Below are 17,863 nucleotides of genomic sequence, written 5' to 3' on the forward strand. Positions count from 1 at the left end.
AAGGCATGATCTGAATACAGGCCAAGAAGCCAGGACCTGAGGCCTAGATTCAACAAAGTACTTAAGAGTGTGCTTAAAATTAAGCACACACTTATATACTACTGAAGTCTTAAGCAGCTGCTTGGGCCTTGGCTGAATTGGTGTCCAAGGCCCAACTCCTCAAAGCTATTTAGGTACTTAAATACTTTTGAAGATCTGGGCTCAAATTCCTGAGCTCCAATAACAACTCACTGTGTGGCTTTGGAGAGTCACCTATCCTCTGTAGGGCCTGAGTCCGCTGAGGTCAATGGGAGTTTTGCCACTGACCTCAATGGGAAGAGGATGGGGGTTGGTTGTGCCTCAGTTTCCCTATCTATAAAAAGGGCATAACTTATTACTTATCAGCTAATGTTCATAAACAACCATCGAGGTGCTAAATGTTTTATATCACAATAGTAATGAAGGTGTCTTTTGTTCCATTTGTATAACAAATGGACCAGCATTTCCAGTACTTACATACATGTATGCGTGGCTCGGTTTCTTAAAAAAAATAAAAAGCCACACCCTTTGGAAACCCAGAACTTGTCTGCCCGTTCCTGGGAGAACCTTTCAAAAGCACAATGAGAGACTATGGCCATTTCATTCTCTTGGGACCTGGCTACGAAGCTATTTTCACTGCCAACAATTCTCTCTTGCTGGACTTTGGAAAAACTTGTGAAAAATCACTGATGGGAAAAGTTTGTAGAGTGGGATGTTTTGCGAACATTGGGAAATATTTGCATTAGGGTTTGAAAAACTAGTGGAAGTCCACAAGGAAACCAGAACTCTGCATTAGTGAATCATACCCCATCCCACAAGCCAGGCTGGTACAAGTGGATGGCATGTATCGGAGATATAAACGGTCTCCTCTTAGATTCCTTCTCTTTCCCTGCCACACCTTCATGCTTCTCTGTCTTGTTTGTCTCTCCATCCTTCCCAGATTTTAAGGCCAGAAGGGACTGTTAGATCATCCAGTCTGACCTCATCCATCACACTGGCCAGAGAAATTCACCCAGTGAGTCCTACAGTGGAGGTAATTGTTCTGTCCTCTTCTCCATTTTTAACCCTATTATTTCGACTGGATTTCTCTCTCTCCCCTACCCCTTGCCTTCCCCCTCTCAGCCTTTGCTCTTTTTAGCCCGGGCTCTATTAAATAGACATTGAACCCATTATCTTTTGAACTGCAGTAAAACCCACCAAGCTTAAGTTGGCACAAATTCAGACAAAAATGATTTTTCATAGATTTCATGGAGTTTAAGGCCAGAAGGGACTATCGATCATCCACTCTGACCTCCTGCATATCACAGGCCACTCAATTTACCTAGTTACCTCTGTGTTGAGCCCAGTAACTGGGGTTAGACTAAAGCATCTCCGTCCTCAGGAGCCTGAATTGTTGCGTGCCACACACAGAGAACACAGGGACCAGTAGTGTCGGTTATTTAAAGGGGATGACAAAATTCTAATTAGACAGGCCAAAAAAAATTCTGAAGAGCAACTAGGAAAAGACACAAAAACTAACAGCAATGTTTTTTTTAAGTACCTCAGAAGCAGGAAGCCTACCAGGCAGCCAGTGGGGCCGCTGGACGATTGAGGTGCTAAAGGAGCACTCAAGGAAGGCAAGGCTGTTGAAGAGAAGCTAAATCAATGAATTCTTTGTATCAGTCTTCACTGCAGAAGTTATGAGGGAGATTCCCAGACCTGAGCCATTCTTTTCAGGTGATAGATCTAAGGTGTCAGTAGAGGAGAGTTTTGATATACATTGATAAATGAAACAGTAAAATCACCAGGACCAGATGGTGTTCACCAGGAGTTCTGCAGAAACGAAAACATGAAATTGCAAAACTAACGGTGGTATGTAACTTATCACTTAAATCAGCCTCGATGCCATGAGATTAAAAAGATTGGGACTGTTCATCTTAGAAAAGAGAGGACTAAGGGGGAATATGACAGAGGTTGATAAAATCATGAATGGTGTGGAGAAAGTGAATGGGGAAGTGTTATTTACCTTTTCTCATAACACAAAAACTAGGGGTCACCCAATGAAATTAATAGGTAGCGGGTTTAAAACAAACATAAGAAAGTACTTCCTCACACAACGCACAGTCAATGCATGGAACTCATTGCCAGAGGATGTTCTGAAGGCCAACAGTCTAAATGGGTTAAAAGAGAATTAGATAAATTCATGGAGGACAGGTCCATCAATGGCTATTAGCCGAGATGATTAGGGCTGTAACCCAATGCTCTGGGTGTCCCTAAACCTCTGACTGCCAGAAGCTGAGACTGGATAACAAGGGATGGATCTTGATAATTGCCCTGTTTTGTTCATTTCCTCTGAAGTATCTGGCACTGGCTGCTGTTGGAAGACAAGATACTGGGCTAGATGGACCACAGATCCAGTATGGCTGGTCTTATGAGATTCCACCAATGCCAGAGGCCCCTGCAGTGGCAGGGAAATTGATTAGGTTAGATATGCTCAGATGATTCTAGCAAACCACCTGCTCCCCACGCAACAGAAGAAGGTGAAAAACCCCCAAGATCTCTGTCAATCTGACTTATAGGAAAATTCCTTCCTGACCCCACATCTGGCAGAATTTTCCCAGACCTAATACAAACTATTTTAAAATAAATACTAAAACAGAGCATACAGTTGAGCCTGACAGAGCCCAGCCACAAATTCAGAGTAAAATTATGTTCTCCTGCCAGGGGTCTCTGCGGATGAGTGCTGTCACTTGACAGGTCACTACTGATAAGCACTGCCATTAAACTACCCCTGATTTTTAAAGTCAGTAAATAGATTGATACTTAATATAAAAGGAATAGTTCCAACGCTACAATACTTAAGGTCTATTTTCATGGTGCTGCAGTCCAGCCATCGCAATGCTACAAAGTGTGAGTGTGCATAGGTGACAGCAAACGGCAAACAAAGATCATGAGCCAGATCCTTTGTTAGGGCCAAAATGCACCACAGTGGGTGCTGTGCAAAGCCAGCCTAAACCTCCCCTGGGTCCTGACTCTGGTGCTTAGTGCATGTCGTTCCCTGTGTTCTGTGATACAGTAGCTCAAGGGATACACTGGCCTTTAACTGCCACATGAGCCTGAAAGCCATGCTCCCCCTTCACAGCAATGCCTCCTTCCGCCACGCTGCGCTGGATGAGCAAAGACATACAAGCCTCTGAGCTGGATCTATGCCCTTGCATGGGTGTGATCTCCCCTCGGCCAGGCTATGCTGGACTCTGGGAGTGAGTCTATGGATTTCAGTGGCACTGCTTGAGGATGAAGGGGCTCTCCTCAGTAAGTAAGGGTGAGCGATTTGGGACCCTGAGAGGGGCAAAGAAGGACACCATGAAACACACGATTGCAGCACCAAAGCACCCGCTGTTCCAGTTTTGTAACGCACATCAGGTTGAATGACGAATCTGACCAAGTGAAACTCCTTCCTTCCCCATTAAAAAAAAATGATTCTACCCGTTATGAGAAATGATGAGACACTAAAATAGCAACCGAGTAGCTGGCCCACTGCTGAGCAATACGTTCGGAGTCAAACTTTAGCCTTCCTTAAAGCTGATGCCGATTTATTGGGCTCAGAGGCAGAGTAACTTCTGCTGCTAAGGGAAGTCCCTGTGCACTAGTGGTTGTCATAACAGTACAAGCAGCTCGGGTTCAAACACTGCCTTAGGAAGCTTGTCCTCCAATTTTTAAATAGTCCAAATCTGCCACGTCACTGCTGAGAAACAGGGAAAAGTCACTAATTGCATAGGACCCACAAAAACTGGGATGTAAATTTTTCCTACCAACTCTGTGAGCAGCAGCTAATAGCTGCCTCTCTGCAGGGAATAGCTTGGGGGTCTAAGAATCAGACCTGGAGTATTTTATCTCATCGGGAACTGCAGGTTCTGTTCCTGGCAAGAGCTGCTCAGCCATACATCATTCAGCGATAGAGAAGTTGAGCTCCCTGCAGTTTATTCTGGGTGTAGTTTTCAGATGAGATGCTCAAAAACAGGGGCCTTGCCTGTACGTTAAATCCCATGGTTTATTTTGTAGTTCGCACCAGTGTCTTTAACCAAAACTTCCACCGTCCCTACTCTCTGCACTGATGAATAGTGTGTAGTTGGCCACTGTCCTCCCTACTAAGAGCCAGAGGCAGATTAGGGGTTTGTGGAGCTAATCCGTCACTGCTAAGAGCAGCTGTATTTCAGTGGCACAGGCTGTGTACTGAAACTCACTGCTGCTGTGTGTACCACTGAGGTCTACTGGATGGAGTCAGTGCTATTCAACTCTATGGCATCAGCTTTATACTCCCTAAGAGCAAGTTTCCTTTAGCTCAAGGGCTCCTGAAGCAGGAGGATTTCGGTTTTAATTTTTAGCTGGCCGTCGATTTATTACGATGTACTTTGTTAAGCACTTGAGGATCCCTTGGGATGAAAGGGGCTGTACGAAGATCATGATAGTCCCCAGAGCTACACCAACACCAGTGCTGCCAGCCTCATGAGATCAAAAATCACAAGTCAGACCCCCCCAAAAAACTATTTTTTTTTACAAAAAAAGATTATCTTGCGTTTTTTCAGTCTCCCTTTTGATTTTTGAACTCCCTCTGCCCAACCCCAGGGTGTGTCACAGTTAGTGTTGCCCATTCACCATCCTTCACACATTTTAAGGACAGACTCTCACTCACCCCAATATCTGCCCATCCCCTCCCCAGAAATTATCCTGTCCCGCAGTCCTCCCATCAGTTCTATCCCATGTCCTGCCAGTTCAGCTCCCCAACAACTCTCAGCGCCCCTGCCACACTCACTTCTGCTCCTTCTGGGGTTCTTTACCTTCCTCTCTCACACCTGCGGGGGGGACTGCAGTGGGGTCCCTTCCAGGCCGTGTGCTGCAGGGGGAGGAAAAGATGCACCATTCTGTCCCATTGCTCACAGGAGGGGAGGGCCGAGGAGGGAACAGAGCCCAGCTGAGCTCCAGGGCTTTTTGCTGCCCTCTCCCCCGCTCCTGCCCCCCCACCGTCCCCTACTGTGAGAATAGCGAGTGAAGGGGAGGGACACTGCCGGCTTGCAGCAAAGCTGAACTTCACAAGGGGACTGGAGCTTCTTGCGTCCTCACAAGCTGAGCTCCAGCATCCTCTGAAATCCCGTTACTTGAGAGAAAATGGCGGGAGTTGGCAATACTGATACTGAGGAATAACCAAGGCAGACAAAGAGGCACGTTGACTTCAGCACCATGAAAAGAAATACAGCATGGAGGGGCAAAGCGGTGGTTGGGACAAAGGAAATATCAACATCCAGTGGGTGAGAACATCATTTATGAGCTTCTACAGGACGGTTACTAATGCAGACTCAAACAAATAGTACAAAAACGCTCTTTAAAATAAGCTATGGCATCCTTTCTGATCTGTCACTTTACTAAATGTATTTGGTCCCAATTAACGCACTTAACAAAGAGATATAATTAAACGCAGTCAGAAAAGGAAGTAGAATTTTTTTTACAAATATGGGGGAGGGGAGGTATGTATGAACAGTGCAGAAAAATGATCACAAACAATCAATAAGGCACCTGAACAAAGATAGGAGATTTGATTATTTAAGAACCCAGTCAAATAGTAACAGAAGCAGTCTGAACGGCGGACGTCTAAACCTACTATACACACAGAGGATTCAAATCTACATCTGGGTCAAATATTTAACACGGGGGACAAAATATCAGGTTTGTTTAGTAATACAGACTCTCCTGTGGCCTGCAATAGAAGCCAACATTTTCAAGATTGGGAGCCTAAAACGGGCATCTTCGTCCATATTTTAGGCACCAAACTACAGAGCCCAATTTGCAGAGGTCCCAGTGATATCATGCTCCTGGCCAGATGTCCATGGGAGCTGTAGGGCTCAACGTCAGGCCATTTATTTATGTGCTTAACTTGAGGCACCTCTATTTGAAAATGAAGGGCTTAGTGAGTTGTCCAAGGTTGTTGGGTCTCAGCACTTTGCTAAACCCACTAGAGTAGTTAGAGGCATCTTTCCATTTAAGAAACATGATTGTTGACAGTTGTGAAGAGAATATGCATTTGTCATTGCATTTAAAAGAAATGACTCAGTCTGAGGTACTCAACCACTGCTCTATGGAAGCCTTCCAGATTGCAGGCTTATGAACCACAGATTTAACCCATTGACTACTGGTCCTCTAAGCTGACATAATTCCATAGAAATCAGTCGAATGCTGGGACATCACTGGCCCATTTGGCCATCTGACAAATGTGTTTCACTGGAAAGAATGAGCCCCTGGCACCAGTTAAGCCGTTTAAAGGTACACGCTGAGTCTTGCCTCAATTTCTGTCGAAAAGGTCTTAAATGATGCGGGGTCAGCTGCATGCATCCATCTGAAGCCAGCATTTAGAGTGTTAGAACAGGAACATTTCTCAACACCAAAAGGCCTCTAGGAAGTGTATGCAAGTGGCTTATGCAATGTACTCTCAAAGTTCCTGCACGCACAAATCTAACACTGGGCAAAACCAAAGCATGTGAGGCCATATAACAAACCGCTACATCATGAAGTAACTGACTGTGGCTCTCGAACCCGCAAGCATAGTTCTTCAGTCTCACATGCGTAGACGGTAAAGATGGGGCCTCAGCATGTTTCAAGCTGGGAAATTTGACTCAGTCCTTTATAGAAATAGAAGCTAGATGCAAAGTTCAAGCCTGGATCCAAACATCAATATTCAGGAGGCCTTCAGCTCAATCTCTGACAGACACAGTCTTACACCTGCGGTTCTCAGGCACCTGTAGCTGTACGAGCATGGATTGGGCCTTCAAGATTTTGTAACTAGATGCTATTCTCAGGTCTGCCATTCACTCACTGTGACCTTAGCCAGGTCACTTAATCACTATTAGATTTACATCTTCTTCACTGGAAGGATGGGAACAATACTCCTTTACCTCGCACGGGTACATTTGGAGAATTAGTTTGTAAAGCAATCTGAGATCTCAGATGGCAGGTGTGATGATCCAGGTTCACAGCTGGTGAAAATGACCACTCAAGTCAAGGGTGCTACTCAGATTTACATTGGCTAAGAACCTGGCCTTTTAAGAGCAGGGTATTGTTATTAGTCATACAATTTTAATAACAGGGCCCCAATGGCTTCTTTTAGGGTCAGATTCTTGTACCTTTAAACTCAGCCTATCTAAGAACCTGATCCACAGCCCACTGAAGTTAAGTGGACTACCTCCTACTGTTATTATCCCATTCATTTTAATGGGGCTAATCGTGCTACTCAGCCTTATAAAGGATGGCAGAATCTCCCCCTTAGAAAGCAAGTTACTCCACTATCCAATGGTCCTCACCGGTAGGAAGCATTTCTGCTCTCTCATTTACATTTACCTTTCATTCAGCTCAGGTTCCATTGCTCCGGTTATCCCATCAGTACCATGTGGGAAGCTGAGGCTGTCTTTTTCAACCCAGCCACCTTCTTGGGCCTAATTTATCCAGTGATGTCACAAGCCAATGGCAGTGACAGCTCCACTGCTACCATGGGAACTAATAGTGACCCCACCACCCCACATGAACATAGTTTGGGGGCTTCATAGAGTAGCAAAGTTACAGAGGCAGGAGCTTCTCTTTAGACTAAAGCCACTTCAATAATCAACGAAGATGCAAAAGGAAATAGATATTTTTAGTAAAATCAGCTGTGGTTTAAAGTTTGCCTGCAAGCAGCTGGTTTAAGCAATGAAGCAAACAAGAAAAAGTGGTGTTTGTTATTATTATTGATTGGTGATGCTGGGCTTTTAGGCAGCACAGTACCTCGAACCAATTTTAAGTCTAGAAACCAGGACCTCCCGAGTTCTAAATCCGGCATCACCTCTGGCTGTGTATGCATAACCTCGGGCAACGTACTTAAACTCTCTGGGCCTGATTTGCCATTGAACTGGAATGGTGAGATTTGCACCCGAGGGTGCAACACACTGGCAAAGCAGATGTGTGCCTCAGTTTCCCTACTCATAAAATGGGTGTAATACTTAGCTAATGGAATCACTCAGTTAAAATCAGTGTTTGCACAAAGCTTTGAAATACAAAGCACTACGTAAGTGCTCGTGATTACAAAGCTGCTATGCTGATGGGACTTTAGGATAGTGTGTAATTCTACAATATACCTATGCACTGAGAATTCCTATCATTCTGAAAGATCAGACTAAACTCTTTATTCCTAGACTTTAAGGCCAGAAGGGACTGTTTTGATCAACTGTTCTGACTTGCATAATGCAAGCCAAAGATCTCTCCCGGTGATTCCTGCCTGGAGCCCATCACTTCTGATTGAAGTCTGGTTCAGTCTAAACTGAACTGACTCTCTCCAAACAATAGCCCCTAACTCTGTAATGGTGACATCTGCTAGAAATAACAGAGGGGAACACAAGTCCAAATAATCAGAGATCATACACAGCACCTTGTGTCTCTGAATTGGCTCCAGCCATCCTGTGCCATTTCATTTTACAAAATGCTGGCGCATTTAGGGAGGCAAAGTAAATCATTTCTCACCATTTGCATTTCAAAACAAAGTAGGTGCTCGCTGATCTCCTGGCAACCAGTTACTCCCCAGCCCCTTGTATTCCCAGAGGAAAAGCGCTGGTACCACATTCACAATGCCAGAGCCTGAACTCCTGAGCCTACCCCCCAGAACAGGTACAACCCAGGCAGCAGCAGGGTTGGCTTCCCCCGCCCCAGTCCAATGTGCCTCAGCCCTGACCTGGAGGCACCACTTCCAGACATGAAAGGGGAAGTCCATTTCCACTGTCCAGTTCAATCCTTGGCCTCTCTTCTGTGAGCTGTGTTCACCGGGAACTGGACTGAGACAGAGAGCTGGTTTTACAAGGATTCCTAACAGCCCTGAACCTTCCTAGTCTCCCCAAGGACCCCTGTCATGCCGTGTTCTCCAAGCAGGTAACATTCATTGATTACACCTCACAACAGCTTAGAGTTACTATTCCCTTTTTTCAGATGGGCAGGTATGAGGCCAGCCCCCCCACATGCACACACACTTTTTATCAGCCATAAGGGCCAATGATGGGGGGGGAGGGGTGGAGAGGAGCGAGCGGGGGGCAGAGGTTTGGGGGAAGAGGTGGTGCAGGAGCGGGACCTTGGGGAAGGGGCAGGGCCTCAGGGAGAAGAGGTGGAGCAGGGGGCAGGGCCACAGTTCACTCACCTGTGCCCCCCCCCCCATTTTTAAGGAATTTATGCTGCCCCTGTACGGATAAGTGAACCAGCCTGCCCACGTCCATAGTGCAAGTGAACATGGGTGGCATGTTTGTAGAAATTTTGGTGGTGCCCAGAACCCACCCCTGCCCAAACTCCGCCCTGCCCCCAAACTCTGCCCCCCACCTGCCCAAGGCTCTAGGTGGGAGTTTGGGTGAGGGAGGAGGTCTGGGGTGCAGACCCTAGGCTGGGGCAGGGGATTGGGATGCAGGATTCAGGCTCTGGGAGGGAGTTTGGGGATGGGAGGGGTGCAGAGGGATGGGGTGCAGGGGTGAAGGCTGTGGGATGTAGCTGCAGATGAGGGGTTTGGAGTGTGGGAGGGGCTCAGGGCAAGAGTAGGAGTGTGGGGGATGAGGGCTCTGGCTGGGACTGGGGATAAGGTGTTTGGGGGGCTGGAGGGGCTCGGCTCAGGCAGAGGGTCAGGGTGCGGCGGGATGAGGGCTGTGGCTGGGACTGGGGATAAGATGTTTGGGGGGCTGGAGGGGCTTGGGGTTCAGGCAGAGGGTTAGAGTGCAGAGGGATGAGGGCTCTGGCTGGGACTGGGGATAAGGTGTTTGGGGGGCTGGAGGGGCTCAGGCAGAGGGTCAGGGTGCGGCGGGATGAGGGCTCTGGCTGGGACTGGGGATAAGGTGTTTGGGGGGCTGGAGGGGCTCAGGACTAGGGTAGAGGGTTGAGGGTGCGGTGGGGGGTCTCTGGGGTGGGGCAGGGCTGAGGATGAGTTTGGGGTGCAGGAAGGCTGCTCTGGGAGAGGGGCCAGAGAGGACACCCCCCAGCCCTTTCCCTAACGGCCGCAGCAAGCTCTGGGGGAGGAGCCCCCCTTTCCTGCCCCCCAGCAGCACACTGTCACTGTAGCCTCACTGGGGGTGAGGGATGGGGCTGCCTCCTTGCATGGGGCAGGAGTGGTGACTGTGGGCAGAGGGGGGCCCCCCTGTGCTGCTTGAGGGTCCTGCCGGAAAAGGGAAGGGTTTGAGGGGGCAGGGCAGGCTCAGAGTCAGTCTGTCCTGGCCGTGGAGATGGGGGCACCAGGACCCTGCAGCAGCAGTTGCTGGGAGGCAACATAGAGCTGCTCAGGGAAGAGACAGTCAGTGATTCTCTGCACCTGGGCCCGGGAAAGACGAGCGGGGGGCAGGGCCCAGGGCAGCAAGTCGGGGCCGCGGAACACTCGGGGGGTGCAGGTGTGGGGGGGGCACCCGGCTCCACATATTGCTGGCGCTGGGTCCCTGGTTCCGAGCACCACATGGGTATGGAACTCGCCGCCTATGCAAGTGAATGTCAGAGCTGGGCACAACAGCCAAGATTAAAATGTCAGAACCACTTGATCATACTCCCACTCTCCTCACCAGGTGGCAATGACTTTCGGATACTACTGGCTAGGGCTAGATGGATCAAGAAGCTAGAGATGAAAAGCTCCGTAGGCCAGTATCTCTCATGCAGTTGAGATCACAACCAGCTTCTCTTAGAAGTGGAGATGGATTGAATCTAGATGCCACTGGATGTTAACATAGCTATGAAGTCTGTTTCCCACACTGGTGGCTGCTTGAATTTTCCTTACTGTAGGGCAAGGATTTAAAGTAATCCCATTGAAACTCCAACTGAACCAGCTGTTTTTAATTTGTATATTTCATGTAATGAATTTACTCCATTCACTAAGGGGAGAGTTGGCTGGAAAATGGGGAGAAAACTGTACAAAAATATTCATACAATTTTATTTCCACTTTTCACGTTTTCCAACCCACCCTAATTAACGTTAACAGGAAATGTATCTGAAATTATGAGACAAGATAAACAATATTTAGTGCTTATTGTTAATATTTTTTCCAAAGGCATTTACATTGCCCATCCCACAATGACATACTTCATAGCTATTTGGAAAAAAATCCATTCATTTGGATGTTTACCTACTATGTTCTGGGGTTTATTATGTAACAGTGAGTCAGAACCCTGAGTATCCTACTTTGAAAACTTCAGTTGTTGGCAGTACGCTGCACATTATATTATGTGGCATTTCAGAGCAATAGAGGGGATAGAACTCCCGTTCCCTTGCTTCAAAAAGCAAAGACCCCTGTCACTTGAGCTAAAGACACGTCCTTTTTAGAAGATTAGCTGTATCGGGTCTATAACATATAGTTGAGCAGAGCAGATTCCATAACATATATGGCAGTGGTGCATCCACATGCTGCTCAGTTCATTACAATATTTACTGATATCCTCCTAAGATGGACTGGGAAAATTTACACCATTTTTATTGCTGTGGTTCCAGTCTTGCTGACTATAAAACTGACCAAGTAAATCATAGAACTGGAAGAGACCTCAAGTGGCCAGTCCAGTCCCCTGCACTCAAGGCAGGACTAAGTATTATCTAGACCATCCCCGACAGGCGTTTGTCCAACCTGCTGTTAAAAAGCCCCCATGATGAAGATTCCACCACCTCCCAAGGCAATTTATTCCAGTGCTTAACCACTCTGACAGTTAGGAAGTTTTTCCTAATGTCCAACCCAAACCGCCCTTGCTGCAATTTAAGCCCATTGCTTCTTGTCCTAGCCTCAGAAGTTAAGAAGAGCAATTTTTCTCTCTCCTCCTTGTAACAACATTTTATGTACTTGAAAACTGTTATGTTCCCTCTCAGTCTTCTCTTCTCCAGACTAAACAAACCCAGTTTTTTCAATCTTCCCTCAGAGGTCATGTTCTCTAGACCTTTAAACATTTTTGTTGCTCTTCTCTGAACTTTCTCCAATTTGTCCACATCTTTCCTGAAATGTGGCGCCCAGAACTGGACACACTACTCCAGTTGAGGCCTAATCAGCGCGGAGTAGAGCGGAAGAATTATTTGTCGTGTCTTGCTTACAACACTCCTGCTAATACATCCCAGAATGATGTTTGCTTTTTTTGCAACAGCGTTACACTGTTGCCTCATATTTAGCTTGTGATCCACTCTGACCCCCAGATCCCTTTCCGCAGTGCTCCTTCCTAGGCAGTCATTTCCCAATTTGTATGTGTGCAACTGATTGGTCCTTCCTAAGTGGAGTACTTTGCATTTGTCCTTATTGAATTTCACCCTATTTACTTCAGACCATTTCTCCAGTTCATTTTGAATTTTAATCCTATCTTCCAAAGCACTTGCATTGCCATATCATGCATTGATATACTGATTGCACCCAGGAAGGCTGAACGTTTCTCTTCCCCATCCCTCAAAACAAAACGTTAGATTTCAGAGGGTACAGCACAGTCTGCATCTTCATTTCCATGAAAGCTGATGTCACCGTTGCCGTTTACTAGTTTTGGTCTCATGGCTTTGCTCCCATGGATGCCACTGCAAGAGCAACTGTTTCACATTTCAGAGTCCTGCGATTTGCCCGGAACGCTTGCTGACTCAAAACAACTGTTACAGAACAGTCTGAGTCAACAGGAGATCTGAAGATCCTTATACAGTGTCCCATTCAGCGTCTGCTGGCAATTCCCTAATAAACAATTCCCAGGGTCAGACCCAGGGCAGGACATTCCTTAGCTTGATCAGTGTGATGATCAGTTCTTGGGCAAAGATTTTCCAAGGCACCTAAGGGACGGGAGTTGGGCATTTAACTTTCACTGAGAGCCAGTGGGGGTTTGCTGCTGATCTCCTTTAGGCACCTTGGACAATCTCAGCCCTCTATGCCATAGAGATTTTCCTGAGCAAAGCATGGAGCATTTCCTGCTAACATATAGCTAGGACTTTGGCTGAGCGGTGGAGGGTGTTGTTCAGATTAACACCTCAGCCACATTGGATGTTCTATGAATTCAGTTTCAGCAGACGTGGCACTGTGATGTCATCCCAACACCACTGTTCCAACATTACCCCCGAGGGCCCATGCCCAGAGTTTGGGTGGCAGGGTAGAGATGGCAGCTTTCCCCCTGCTCTTGCCGCCAGGACTCTGGGGGCGGACTCCTGGAACATGGGCTTGCGTCATGTCACTAGCAATACAGCCCAGGGTGGGGTCATTGAACTTAATGACTACAGCCAGACCCCATTCTCTTCCCCTAGCCCGTGTGATCTCAGCAAGGACCTTTGTCTTCATATGTGAGAAGGAGAAGCTCACAAACGGTGTAGCCGGGACTCTTGCAGGGGCTGTCAGACATGCATCTGAGTCACACACATGGTGCCTACATGCCACGGCGTTTGCAAAAGAAATGGGGTCAGGCTAGCAGAGCCTGAGCTCTCGTTTGCCAGGACTCACACATTATAAAGGCTCGTGTGCAACTCCTGGGGGAATTCTGCGCCACTGCGCAATGCAGAATTTTGCAGAATTCCCTGTTTCCCTTGCAGAATTTCTGGCTATCAGTAGGGGTCATTGGACTCTGCAGAGCCCAGCTTGCAGTGAGCAGAGCGCCCAGCCTGGGGCAGGGCTGGAGGCTGCATACTCTTTGATCCTCATTCTCCCGGAGATGGGACAGGGCCTGGGAGACGGAGCTCTGGCAAAGGGTGAAGACAGGCAGGGCCACACCACGTCCCCTGATGGGACAGTAAAAAAGTTGGGGGGAGTAAAGGCTCGGGGTGGGGCTGGTGTTTGGGCGGGGGCTGCCCCGTGGTTGGGGCTCTATGGGGAGGGGGATTCTGGTGTCTGCCCCGCGGCTGGGCTCTGTGGGGAGAGGGATGCAGGTGTCTGGGGGGTGCCTCGCAGCATTGTCCATCCAGCCACCCCTCATGAGGACCCCGCAACAACAAATCAGCATGTGCGTAGGATTCAGGGAATCGTGTGACTGAACCAGATTCCGTTTCAATGGATCGAACACGTGTGCTAAGGAGCACTGAGTCAACGGTAGTAGTTGTAAGAATCAAAAATCTCTCTACTGCATCCTCTAAAGCACAGCCAAGATCATGGAAGATTTTCGCTCGCATCAAACCCAAGACTGGAAGGAGCGGCACCTTTAAGGAACACTTTACCTCCGATGGTATGGCAGTCTTTTCTAAAAGGAATTTTGCGCTGGTGCAAAGTGCTGACCTGACATCCTCAACTCATCTCCAGAATTAGACCCGCCCGGCAGCAACAGAGCCAGCTTCCCCGATACTGTCCCCTCCTGATGCATGTCTGACCTCTGCCCCAGTGGGAGCCCCTCCAGAGGGGAGAGGATAATCGGCCTCCACAGCCCAAACAAGTCCTTGACTCTTTTGACCAGGCTGCCAACTAGTGTCATGCTTTGTCCAAGGAACTGGCCTGACAGGCAACTCATTTCACATAGGCCTCTGTGATACAGAATGACCATCTGTCACAGCCAGCACCAGGGCTGGATTCAAACTGGCAACCAAGAGATTAAAACTATTAGTTATAACTTCTGCTTATACAAGATGCAGGAAGTTAGGCAGCCACAGCAGCCTCAGCTATGCAGGATCAGCATGAAAACACCAGGGCTGAGGTACTCTTTACTCTCCAAGGTTTTGTCTACGCCCAGCAATAGCTCCAATTCAGCAATCAGCGGTCAGCCATTGCTGCAGCTACACCCATGCTGACAGCTTATTTTAGATACTGTACTTATATGGCCCCCTATTACCCTAGTATCTGTCTCACATCTTCAACTGATTTGTCCTCACAACACCCCTGAAAGGCAATGCAATGCTGTTATCCCCATGGCCCAGATGGGCAACCGGGGCCCAGAGAAGCTAAGTGACTTGCCCAAGGCCGCACAGAAAGTCTGTGACGGAGAAGGAAATTAAACCCAGCTCTCCCGAGTTGCAAGGTAGTGCTCTAAGCCCTTGGCAAACCTTCCTCGAAGCACAGAAAATGGCAAGCCAGAGTTTGCACCAACTGAACTAATCAGGTCTTAACCCTGCTTCAAACAGAAGTAAAGCCCTGATGAGCTCAGGGCCAAGGCTTGAGAAATATATATATATGTTTTCTCCCTCAAGTGCTCAGCAAAACATTAATGCACCAGGGAGTTCATTCTCCTCTTGTTTACCATCCTCAGCCGTTCCCAAGGTTTCTTGGAAATCAATTTTCAAGCAGAAGAGGCAGGGAAGCAGCAACAGTAACTGTTCATGCCCCTTTCACATGTCCAGGAAGCTATTAACAGAGCTGCGGGTGGGAGGGAGATGAGAGCCCAACAGCACTTCCTCCAGTGCTGCACATGTGAAGAGGGCATGCACAGCCAGTGCTGTGGCTGGAGTGCTCACATGGCCGAGGGGAGGACAGCTCCCCAGACAGCCCTGGCTGTTTACCTACATACTCCAACGATTGTGTTTCTCGGGATGCAGAGGCAGGGTCCTGCCAGGCGCCAAGCAGAGGAACTTTCCCAGAACTGTCAGGCTTTCACCTGCCTCGGGGCTGCAAAAATCCCCTGGTAAGGGCTCACTCTGGTTCCAGTTTGATAAACAAGTTTACAACAAGCTACCCAGAGTGTGGGGAGGCACTGAGAAAAGTGTTGACTAAAGGGTGGGTTTCACATTTCAGCTGCTGCATGGCCATTCCAGGGGTATATAGGAACCTCTTAACCCCTTCAGTGCTGCCTCCAAGGCATGCTGCAGCCCAGACAGGGCCCTGTACCTAGGGAGCCTGCCCCACGCTCACCTTTAAAAGGCCTGGCATATGCCAAGGATCAGAGGTCACCTGAGCAGAACATAGCTGGCCCTGGTTTCTAGCAGAGGTTTGATTTTTGAAGCTCTGCATTGCAGAGTTCATTAGTAATGGGACAGGCTGTATGGGGTTGTGGTTTGGGCAGGGGACTGCAAGCCCCAGGTCTGGGCTCTCCACATGGCTGAGGCACTGTAGGGACTTCAGAACGGGGCTTGGTCTGTACATTTCCCATCCCACACAAACAAGAAAGTGTTTTTTCTTCCCTCTCGTCTGGACATTAGCGGTATGTCTCCACTGCATTGTAAAGATGGGTCTGGGGGACCTGGGCTTGGGGTCTCAGGCATTTCCAAGCCCAGGCTTGGTCATCCACACCGCATTGTAAAACCCAGGTTTACAATTGCTGGCCCTGGCCCTCAGAACTGTGCTAACGTCCATACTGCAGTCAGCAGACCTTCTGACACAGGTCTGCGGCATGGCCTGCGTCCACACTGCAAAGTGACAGCACTGGGACCAGATCTAAGCATGACTTGGGTTGGGCTCTCACCCACCCTCCCAGTAGGGTCCGCAGGCCTGAGTCCAGAGGGGTTCCTGGCCCGAGTCAGACTGATTTCTGTGTGGACAGAAAGGGTTTGGGGGCTCAAACCTGAGTCTGAGCCCAGGTTTACAGTGCAGTGGAGACATACCCGAGAAGTTCAGAGTTGCCCATCCCTGGAAGGATCCCATGTAAGAGCAGTGGAATGAGGAAACATATGCTAGGGATCAGCAACCTTTGGTACGTGGCCCGCCAGGGAAAGCCCCTGGTGGGGCAGGCTGGTTTGTTTACCTGCCGCGTCCTCAGGTTCGGCTGATCGTGGCTCCCACTGGCCCCGGTTCGCCGTCCCAGGCCAATGGGGGTTGCGGGAAGGGCGGCCAGCACATCCCTTGGCCTGCGCCACTTCCCGCAGCCCCCATTAGCCTGGAGTGGCGAACCATGGCCAGTGGGAGCTGCAATCGGCGGAACCTGTGGACGCGGCAGGTAAACAAACCGTCCTGGCCCGCCAGCGGATTTCCCTGATGGGCCGTGTGCCAGAGGTCGCCGATCCCTGACATATGCCATGGAAGTGAAACGGCATTCAGTGAGCGGGAGGAGATTTGGAGTCAAACTGCTTAAAATGCTTGGATTCCATTTGCTTGTTTTCACCAGTTCCACTGTCACCCCGAAGGAAAGCTCGCCCTGTGAAAGAGTCAGCACGGCCTCTGCAACGAAGGTGGGAGAGCGTTAACAGCGCTCATCCCCGAATCAACCACAAAGGCCTCTGAAAAGCAAAACGCCACACACAAAAACGGAAGACGTGGCATTTGAACAGCCTAAGTGCCGCCGATCACGGCTTTTTTTTTTCCCCCCACCCACCCACTGCTGAAGTGCCGCCAAAAACCCAGAGCGGCTCGCGGGGCCCCTGTGGGGCCCGGGGCAAATTGCCCCACTTGCTCCCCCCCCCCGCCCTGGGCAGCCCTGCTCAGCGCACATGGCATCACCACTACCTGGCCAGTCAGTGCAATGCATGGTGCAAAGGAGATGACGCCCAGAAAGCAGCCCTGCTCCCTGACTCAGGCAGGCAACCGGGAACTCCATTGTCCAGTGCGACGGACCTGCCATGGGGAGTTAGGCAGCAGGGGCCTTATGGTGAGGGGAGGCGAGACAAGGCAATGGGAGATGCTGGAGCTGGGGAGCAAGATGGAGCTTCCCAGCAGGCGTGAGCGGAAGGGGGAGTGCCAGGCTGGAGCCTCATGGAGTTATCTGGGAGGGGAGGGACTGAGTGGTGCTGGAAAACCAAGGGACTGAAGTTAACTGGCACCCCCTGCAGGCAATTCACCCACCCCCTCAGCCAACACTGGGGAAGCAGCCATAGTGTGAGTAGCTGGTTTCTCCCTGCCCAGGCCGCTGTGAATTTCCATGCCACCTGTGTGGTTATTTTCTGCCAGGTTAAGACACCCAGCGGCCACACTGAACAACAGCATCTTCCAACTGGCTCCCGCTTCCCAGCTGAAGTAAGGCAAGGAGGGGACTCCGGAGCCGACCTGGACGGCATGTG

General features: G+C 49.1%; 1 protein-coding gene across 4 annotated transcripts in view; it reads right to left on the bottom strand.

Annotated features, from left to right (window-relative positions):
* PFKFB3 (6-phosphofructo-2-kinase/fructose-2,6-biphosphatase 3) overlaps positions 1 to 17,863 on the bottom strand; it is a 70,654-nt gene that overhangs the window by 37,833 nt on the left and 14,958 nt on the right. For 3 of the 4 annotated variants that reach the window (XM_039519615.1, XM_039519616.1, XM_039519614.1), the window contains exon 1: positions 7,384 to 7,483. The exons of the other annotated variant lie outside the window; for it this stretch is intronic. The gene's annotated coding sequence lies outside the window, so the exon portion shown is untranslated. Of the gene's footprint in view, positions 1 to 7,383; positions 7,484 to 17,863 lie in introns of those variants that run through there. 4 annotated transcript variants of the gene reach the window in all.

This window comes from Mauremys reevesii, linkage group 1, assembly GCF_016161935.1.
Source record: "Mauremys reevesii isolate NIE-2019 linkage group 1, ASM1616193v1, whole genome shotgun sequence".
NCBI lineage: Eukaryota > Metazoa > Chordata > Testudines > Geoemydidae > Mauremys > Mauremys reevesii.